Genomic DNA, 9681 nt, shown 5'->3' with positions numbered 1-9681 from the left:
GAACCCATATGAAAAGGGAAATGCACATGGAACTATAATGAAATGGGCCAATTCGTTCACTAAAAGGAAGCTTGCCCAGTGTCTCTTGGAATTAAAAATGTACAATTTAAAACAAGAAGACGAAAATCCTCCTAGTAGCAAAAGTACCCATCAGGCTGTGCCGACTGCCTAAATTGGCCTCAGATGGAGAGGGAGGGGGAGGAGGGGAAAGGAGCTAGAGAGAGAGGGAGGGAGAGAGATGTTTGTTAGTACTGAGAACCCTCCCAACAGGCCTGAGTCCCCTGCCTACCAATTTACCCCATACAAGGCTTGCCCATTGGTGGTCCCATCCCCACCAGTCTATTGAAGGTCCCAAAAAAGTGGCATGGTTTTACGGCTCCCACTAAGGCTGACATGTGCCTGTCAGCCAATATGAGCAGATTCCTGGACAGGGGCAGAGCAGGTTCTGAAGCCTGTGTAAAAGACAGCTTCCTCTCTCTGTTTCTGCTAGAAGGATTTGCTTCTGCCCCGTAGGAATCACTCCCCACTCCTGCATGTTCCTCATCCTCCACCTCTACTGGGAGCTTCCTTCTCCTTTGGCCAGATAACGTGTGGGCTGCAGGATAACAAGGCTCTATTTGCCAAGAATCAGACAGTGGCTGGGAGACAAGAAGGCCAACAGGTCTGGACGTGGTAGGGTGTCAGGGAGGTGGTCTCAAGAGGTGCAGGGGCTGGGAGTGAGGGGCTCAACTAAGGGTTTGAGTCACTGGGGCTCAATAACAAACACACTCAATCTACCAGTTCACGAAATAGGCTCTTAGCTGAGAACTCAGAGATTGAACCATTTACTCTCCACTTTCGGTCAACAGTCAGCAAGGATGTTCTGGCTCTAAGACAGGAGGATAGATCTAGGAAGGGTCACCACTCCACAGGAAGTAGGCTGAGGACTGTCAGAGGCCATGATCTTTGTAGGGTATGGACAGTACCCACAGGGTCAGTTCTGGGAGGGACCCATTGTTATTGGATGATTAGTTGGCTGATCTCTTGGAATTAGAAAACAGAGTCTATATAAATAAATAATTAAAAGTGTTTTTTTCCCCCCTATCTTCTAGCTAGCTGGACTGCTCTGGGACTGTAGAACTGGAATGAAGCCACTGCAATCTGGGTCCCTGTTTAATAAAACAACCACAGCATTATCTAGCCATCGATATTTGTCTTCCAAGTCAGTTGGCAGCACTGGTGTCTCTAATTGCTGAATACATGTGGTTAGCAGGAAAATCTAAAATAATACAACACATACTCTCTATTTATTGCAGTCAAAGAATGTACGCTATTTCGAGTCCGTGGGAAATTAGACATCTTCGAGCACCGTGGTAAACCAAGCCTGCGTTGTACTTTCTAATGCAGAGACAGCATGGAGTTCTGCGTTCATTGCAGGGATCGTTCCACATGCAGCACTGGCTGATTTCTGCAGACAACTTTACAGGCACGGTGTGGCATCGCTTCTCAGAGAAGGCATGCCATAGTCCCTCCACAAGGGGGCAGTGCTGAGTGGAGAGTTTGGGTTCAGAATGTCCCCTGAAGCCCCATCTGCTGGGCTGGTGAGATGACTAGGTGGGTGGAAGGACTTACCTGCTGTGGAGGTAATCCTTTTGTACATTGTGAAGATGTGTTGCTTCCATTGCTAATAAATAGCTGATTGGCCGATAGCTAGGCAGAATTTTTGGGGCGGAGAGAATGCTGGGAAGAAGGGCGGAGTCTGGGGAGTCATGAGCCAGGTGCAGAAGCAGCAACATGGGAAGTTCACAGATGAGGTAAATTAGCCTTGGGGCAGCACATAGATGAATAGAAATGGGTTAATTCAAGTTGTAAGAGCTGCCTGGAGACAAGCCTAAGCTCTTGGCCGAACATTTATAATTAATATTTAGTCTCTGAGTGGTTATTTGAGAAGCGGTGGGCGGAACAAAGCTGGTCTCAGCCTTGCCAAAAGCCTCTGCCTACGCTTGCCGCAGATCCTGACAGCCTGAGTCTGACCTCAAACCCACATGGCAGAAGGAAAGAACCAACTCTTGCACGTTGTCCTCTGATCTCCCTCAGCACGCCATGAGATGCCCCCGTCCCTACAAACAGTCAATAAACAAATAAAACAAAAGCTTGCTGCCAATCTAGGGAGCTATTAGAAGGTAGGGCCAAGTATAAGCAAGTTAGTCCACTGGGGTACGTTCTTGAAAGGCATATGGAGTCTCTGGAACCTTCTCTCTATTTCCAGTCCACTATGAGGTGAGCAGCTTTAGTATGAGATTCCCTACTATTAGGTGTTCTCCTCTGGGTTGCTCCCTAGCTCAGGGGCATGAATGAGTCACCCCGGACCACTTAGGCCACTCTTTCCCAAGTATATCCAATTATCAATTCATTCAGCAAATGCATCGCCAGAAGCTGTGACGTCCCAAGCATTTTAACGGAGGGGGGGGGGATTGGTGAGAGAAACAAAAGTACTCATTCATAAAGACTCTCATTCCAGTGAAGGGGAGAACACACAGACAAGATAAAGAGGGGAAAAGTGTAAGGCACCAGATGTTGGCAGATTCTGTCATGAGAGTATGTGAGAGATGGGTTTTAAATAGAGGTGTCTCAAGCGTCTCACTGAGAAGGAGTCTTTGAACAAAAAGCCCAAGGAGGTGGTGACAGAAAAGACAACAGAAAGAGGTGTTGCGTTGGGAGGGATGGAGTGGGGAAAGACTGAGGAGGAAGGGCTAGAGGGATAAAGGGACAGAGGAAAGAGACATGGGAGGGGGAGGAATGGAAGAGGGCTGATGGAACAGGGAGAGAGACAGGAGAGGAAGAGATGGAGAAGCAAGGGACTGAGATAGAGGGGCAGAGAAAGGAAAGATGGAGGAGGGGAGGATGAAAATATAAATAACCCGTGTCTGACCCTTGGTGCTGGTCTAATTTGGAGGCAGGTGTTCTGTTCAGGCTTCTCACAGGTTCTCCATACCTGTATAGCCAACCGACCTGCTCGCACAGCCTGTGTAGCCTGCCTCTACCCCATCTCATCTCTATTCCCCCAGTGGCCTATGCTGGTAACCTCCCAAATCAGCCTATTGCCCTCAGATCATGGCCTCAACATCTGTTTCCTAAATGTCTGTTTCCTATAACCCCAGTCTAGCTCTATTATATTCTGCACGTGTTAAAGGACAATCCTTCAAAGCCAAAACCCCACGGTGCCCTTGCTCTGTCTGAACACATCAGTGACTGCATCTTGAGGGACATATGTGGGTACTGGCAATTGTCCTCAGGGTGTAGACTTACTCATTCAGCTTCACAGTATGATACTAAAGAAGGCAGGGCAGACACGCATCATGGGCCCATCCTGGAGATTAGGGCCTGTCCCATCACACCATGTCTGTCAAGGGGGCAGGGAATGCATTTAGTTACCATGAAGAGAGTAATATGCTTTTGCACTTCCATCACACTTGAACCGTAAGTACAGTGGTGTAGAAATGAGCCTTCTCCCACCTCCATCTCCCTCTAGGTGTGGCTGACTCTGCCTGGCATCTGAACTTCTCTTCTACTGCCTTTCCTGGGTGTGTGGTGCTGGTGCTGGTTGAGCTTTGTCATCCAATACTATGCGGTGTCACCGTACATCATGGACTCTAGGAAAATTTCTTGGGCAGCTTGGCTCTAGGATATGGAGCTGACGTAGTGGGAGACAGAGCTATTAGAAATAGAACTTTAGCCAAGAGCTTTGGGCCTTGTCATATGTATCCTGGTCCCATGTTCATGACATTCTGCTTCATTAAATTAACATTACTTTCCTTCTTATACCTGTTTCTTCCTGTTTCCTCAGGAAAAAGGATGAGTTATTTAGACTGGGGAGTGTTGGGAGAAGGAACTGAAAATGCAGGGTTTGCCCTTTTATGCCTCTAGGAAACCTCTGGTGAGCAGAGGAGACCCTACCTTAGGGGGAGAACTATGGTCCAATATCCTGTCCCTAGTGGAGAAGTCACCTCATCTTGGATATATCAGGAAACCTGGGCCTCATGCATTGGTCATATCTGTAGCAAAGCAAACCTCTGACCCTAGGACTGTTTCAGTGAGCTTGAAATTGGTTGTGTCTTGGTCCATTTATTGTTATAACAACATCACAGAATGGATGGATTATAAAGAAGACAGGCGTATTTGGCTTGTGATTCTGGAGGCTGGGAAGTCCAAGAGCATTGCGTTGTCTTTTGCTTAGCCTCTAGTGGGTCATAGCATGGTCAAAGGCATCAAATGATGAGCAGAGGTGGGCTATCAGAACCAGAGTACCCCCAGAGCCAAGTCTTCTATAAGCAGATTAACCCCATCTTCCTCCCAAACACCATTAAAAACAGTCTCAAACACACGAATACTGTGGGATAATTTGATCACACTGTGAAACTCTGAGACTGTTAATAAAATTAGCCTTGGATCAGGAGGTGGAGCAAGTGACTAGTTGACAGGAATTAGCCATAGAGAGGACAGAGGAGCCGGGAATACTGATAGAGAGACACACAGGAAGGAGTAGGGAGGGACTTAGAGATTCACAAACTTTTTTGGTTTGGAGGGCTGGAAAGATGCTTCTCTGCCGGGTCTCTGGCCAAGAAGGAAGGCAAGCTGGTTGCTTCTCTGGTTCCCTGATCTAGCAAATTTTCACTTTCGCCCGAATCTTTATTGGTAAATATAACAATAGAGACTTAGTTAAAACCTACATTTGGCAGCTGTGGAACTGGTGCTGGCCGGACTGGAAATCCCACCAGGCTGTGGTCTGAGCTGCGAGGTGCTGACTGCAGGGTCCTAGGCAGTTAAAATCTGAATAGATTCAGGTGTGGTCACTAAGACGGCTGAAGAACACACGTGAACTTAGGGAGATTGCTTCAAACTGTAGCAATGAGTATGTCTTGGTTCTGAGGTTAAATTTGGAATAGGGGCATGGCCTCTAGGCCCTTTGTACACACGTGAGATCTCTGATTTGCTCTCTAGCTTTTCTTGTGGATACCTCTCGTGGCTTCAGCTTGTGACTATGGTGCAGGACTGGCAGGTAGCAGGCACCAAGGTAAAGCTATGTCAGCCACTCTATCTGCCTTGCCCAGAGATGCTGGAGGCATCTCCTGTTGCTAGGACTCCAGGACCTCCGTGGGCTCCATCAGTGACATGGGGGGTATCTATCCTCTGCCCATGGGCATGCTACAAGAACTCCTGATTAATGGTGCCTTCCATTCTACCCCTGAGATGTCAGCATCAGGAGTTGTTCCAGAAGCTTCTTCAGGGAGAGAATTCTTCCTATTCAAGGTGGGTGGAGTCGCTCTGGGAAAGCTGGTGGATGGCACCGACTGTGAACCTGACTCTGGAGCAAGCTGTCAAGGCTGAGACTGCATCAGCCAATGCTGAGATTAGGCTGTGATAGTGGAGAGAGTCTCATCAAAGGCAATCACGATTCTGATGTAAATGCCATTTTGGAAGACTGATTAATATGCCAAAATATTCAGCTCCCAAGGTATGATAAAAATAAGCAGAGTCCTCTGTAATTTCATGGCTTAGCATTCAAGTGACTGATTTAAATTCCATTTCATAAAATCCTATTTAGTATGCCCTCTTTTTCTGGGAAGCCTGCTTCACTGGGACCTGAATTTGCATGGGCCGGAAATAACATCAGAAACCACAGGCTATTGTGAGACTGTCTCCGGACTAGGGTGACAATAATGCTCTGATCCTCAGTGGCTTTCATACAGTGGCCAGGCACATGAATCACACACAAGAAAATAGGATGCTGGGGACAGGTAGATGGACATTGCCCGTGTGGCAAACTTTAGGGCACACACCTACACCACACCCAACCTGGAGAGAGTATTTCTGTTGATTTTTTTTTTAAGAGTCAAGGTCTCCCTGAATGACCCCAACTCCAAACTGCTGGGTTTTTCTCTCTGCTCTCCTCCTGTCTCAGCTTCCTGGGTGCTGAAATATAGGCTGTGCCACCAGGTCTAGGTGGAGAAGCTTATTTAAGCACGCTCCCCAGGGGCACATGGCTCTAGTGATGTTCTAGCTAAGACAAGGCCTTGTTGTCTCTGCCAGCCCGCTTTCTTTCTCTACTGTAAGTGTTCTCACGATTTTGTCAAGGTCTAAATGTGCACAAACCTTCCATGTGCTTAACATGCTTGCTCAGATGACTTTGTGACACCATCAACATGGCTAAGGTCATACACACATCCTTCAAACCTAGGTGTCCTGACTCTCTCTCTCTCCTCCCTTTCCCTCTCTGTCTCTCCCCTTTTCTCTTTCTCTTTCAGCAGGGTCTAAATAGAGAAGTTCCGCAGGCTGAGCGTAGACCGGCTCTATTTCCTGGGGTGTCCTTGCACTCATGGTCCTTCTGCTTCAGCCTCCCATGTGCTTGGAACCACCCCTGGTTCAAATTTTAATTTTTAATTTCACATTGTTAGTGGTAAGAACAGTCCATCTGACAATTGTACTTCCAAGAATTTTTCAAGTTTTGTTGTGGTACAAATGGCAAATGGAAATTGGATATAAAGTAACATATAGATGAACATATAGAAAATGATGGTGAGCTAAGATGTGAATGATTGTGAGATGGGATAAAGGATATATGGGAGATAATTGCTTCAATATGTACCTTTTCTAGAGCTTTAAATGATGCCAAAAATGGGTTGTAATACACACACATTATATATTATATAGTGTATATATTATGTGTGTTATAATAAATCATTATAATGGTGTTGATCACAAAATGTGCAATTTATCTTCTAGCTTTGTATATTCTCTAGTTTATGTACAATTTATCTTCTAGTTGCTTATTTTGATCTATTTACCTATACGACCTTTACTCTATTCACCAGTTGCTTACATTTTGGCTCCTTATGATTTTATCTAAGAATAATTCATGTTATTTTATTTTTCTGACCAGTTCTGAGAAAGTGGGACTTGTTATACCTTTATCCCAAAGTCCCTTACTTACATTAATTTTACTTATTTTGTGGGTGTTCCTGGAAGTGGGCAGGTGGGAAGTACAGCATTACTCTTGTGTCACTCTGTGTGTGTGTGTGTGTGTGTGAGTGTTTGTTTGTGTGTGTGTGTGTGTGTAGGCCAGAGGACAACTTTTGGGAGTTGTCTCTCCTTACTCCATATAGGTCATGTACCTGAATGCTGGTTTTTAAACTTCAGCAACTGTTTTTAATCACTGGGCCATCATGTTGGCTCTGTCCCTGAGCTTTTCATTGAATGTCTTAAGACAATAGCACACATTTTTACAAAGCCACAACACAACTGTCAGATAGGGAACCTGAATATAGTGGTGTTCTTCAGCCATGTTTGTTGATTTTCTTGGCAACGCCCATAGTCAGTTGTCTCTTCCACGTGGGCTCCAAGCATGGATTGTGAGTCCTCTTTCCTTTCATTACTTCATTCTTTAACTTTGGAATGATTTCTTAGCCTTCCTTTGTCTTTCACTGCTTTGATATTTTTGGGAACAGATGTATTATTTTGATTATGTTCAAATAATCAGACTTGAGTAAAGACACACAGGGCAGAGAAAACCCAAAATCAGCATACAGGATAGTGTAGCTGACTGAACTAACCAACTGACCAGTTATTTTTTTTTTTGTCAATTTGACACAAGCTAGAGTCATTAGTGAAGAATCCTCAATTGAGAAAATAATTCCATCATATTAGGCTGTAGAGAATTTTCTTGATTAATGATTGATGTGGAGGGGTCCAGCTCCTTGTAGCTGGAGCTTCCTAGGATATATAAGAAAACACGCTGAGTAATCCATGAGGAGCAAGCCAATAAATAGCACCCCTCCATGATTTCTGCTACAGTTTGTACCTTCAGGTTTTTGCCTTGACATTCTGTCCTGGCTTCCCTCAGAGATTGACTTATAAGCTGTAAAATGAAATAAACTCTTTCATCCCGAAGTTGCTTTTGGCCATGACAGTTTACTACAGAAAAGAGAACCTAGCTAATAACCAGCTATGTGTGTGAATATTGGATTGTACCAACAGCAGTCTCTCTTGCTGTTAGAACCAAACTCAAGTTCTGGAAAGAAAATTCTTAGCAGGCAGTAGCATAGGGGGAAGCACAGCTGTGACCCTGGGCCTTGAACCTTGTATCCACATGCCTGCCTTCCACCCTCACTGAGAGGTTTTTACCTCAACTAAAGCATTCTTCCGGGTGATACAGGAACTGCATGTACTTCTCTTGCCCCCGGAAGCATAGAAACATTTTCACTCTGACTCCATTCCTTGGGAGACAGAAATTGTTCTTCTCATTTCTTGGGGGAGAAAACCATGGCTAGAGAAGCCAAAGAGCAGCTAGTTTCATACAATGAGGTTAAGGGAGACCCAGACTTTAAATAAACATCTAGAAATGTCCTTCTCAAGTTAGGGGCTCCCATGATTAAAATTAAAGTTCTATGGACGCAAACAACAAATAGTCTCTGAAGCTCCTAGGACGGACAGGATTTGCCAGGTTGTATCTTAGTTCCTTCGTGCCCCTCTTGTATATTGTCGACACCCCTATAGGATTGCTTGTTTGCTACATTTCTTCCCCCAGAGGCATGAGGTTTCTTTACTTTTGCCCCCCCCCCCCCCGCGCCCAGTTCCCAGGTCCCCAGAATTAAAGCTGGCCTATAGTAAACCTGGCCCTGAATTGATAGCGCATAAAAATCCACAATCTACTCTGTGGCCTGTCCTTGACTTAAAACTCCAGGCCAAAGAGTCTCCACGAGGCAAACTCGTCTAAGTGAGAACTTTCTGAAATCCCATGCAGGAGTTTTAGAGGAGTCCCAAGTTTTCCCAAGTCATTGTTACTGTCTGTATGCTGTCCTAATGGCCAAGATACCCCTTGCTCCTGAAGAAGTCCCAGGACGCATTAAGGATCCAATTTGCTGGTGCCTTCTTGTGGTCAGGGCAACCTTGAAGCCTCAGCTCAACATTAACAGGGTCTCGGAACTGGATTGAACTGGAACATCAGGAATCTGGCTGACAGCTATGACCTCTGGAGTAAAACTTTGATGTGTTGTAGGATTCTGAGTCTGTTTTTCAGGCTTAGAGTGCTATGATTGGTTAGTGTTGTCTGTCTGCCTAGAGCTAAGAGTGGGCAGATGAGGGTCAAAGTTGTCAGCTCTATCCTGATTATCAACACTATGGGATGCGAGTCAAGGAATTCAACCTGAAACTCTTAACAGACACCTGCCATGTCCTTTGGAATGGTAAAGCAAAGACCACAGGATCCTGAATCTTCGATTCTAGTGGGATTTCAGTGGGCCTCAGTCCTCAGATCTATCCAGAGTTTGTTCAAATGCAGACTTTGGGGGTCACATTGTTCAGATATTGTGATCCAGTTTGTCTTGAATGTGTTCCAGCGTATTAACTTTTGCCGTGACTCTGAATAAGCCTCTAGTGATCTGAGAGGATCAGAATCAACCAGTGGAGGCTGCACTAGGAAAGAATACAATAGTGGAAGAAAACCACATTGGTAGGAGGCCTTCAACTCCAGGCTAAGGCGTAATGGGGTTCTGTTTTCAACCTAGGTGGCCAAACACCCCATTCAGGCATCTCACCCGATTCACAGCCAGAGGCACACATTGCTGGTTTATCTCCTTGTGTTTTCAGTGCTGCAGACAGATTCCCACTGAGCTGGAGTCACTGAGCTGGAGAAAGTGTCATCTA

This window comes from Microtus pennsylvanicus, chromosome 2 (assembly GCF_037038515.1).
Source record: "Microtus pennsylvanicus isolate mMicPen1 chromosome 2, mMicPen1.hap1, whole genome shotgun sequence".
Lineage (NCBI taxonomy): Eukaryota > Metazoa > Chordata > Mammalia > Rodentia > Cricetidae > Microtus > Microtus pennsylvanicus.
The sequence above is the reverse complement of the archived record's forward strand: the minus strand, read 5'-3'. Positions refer to the sequence as shown.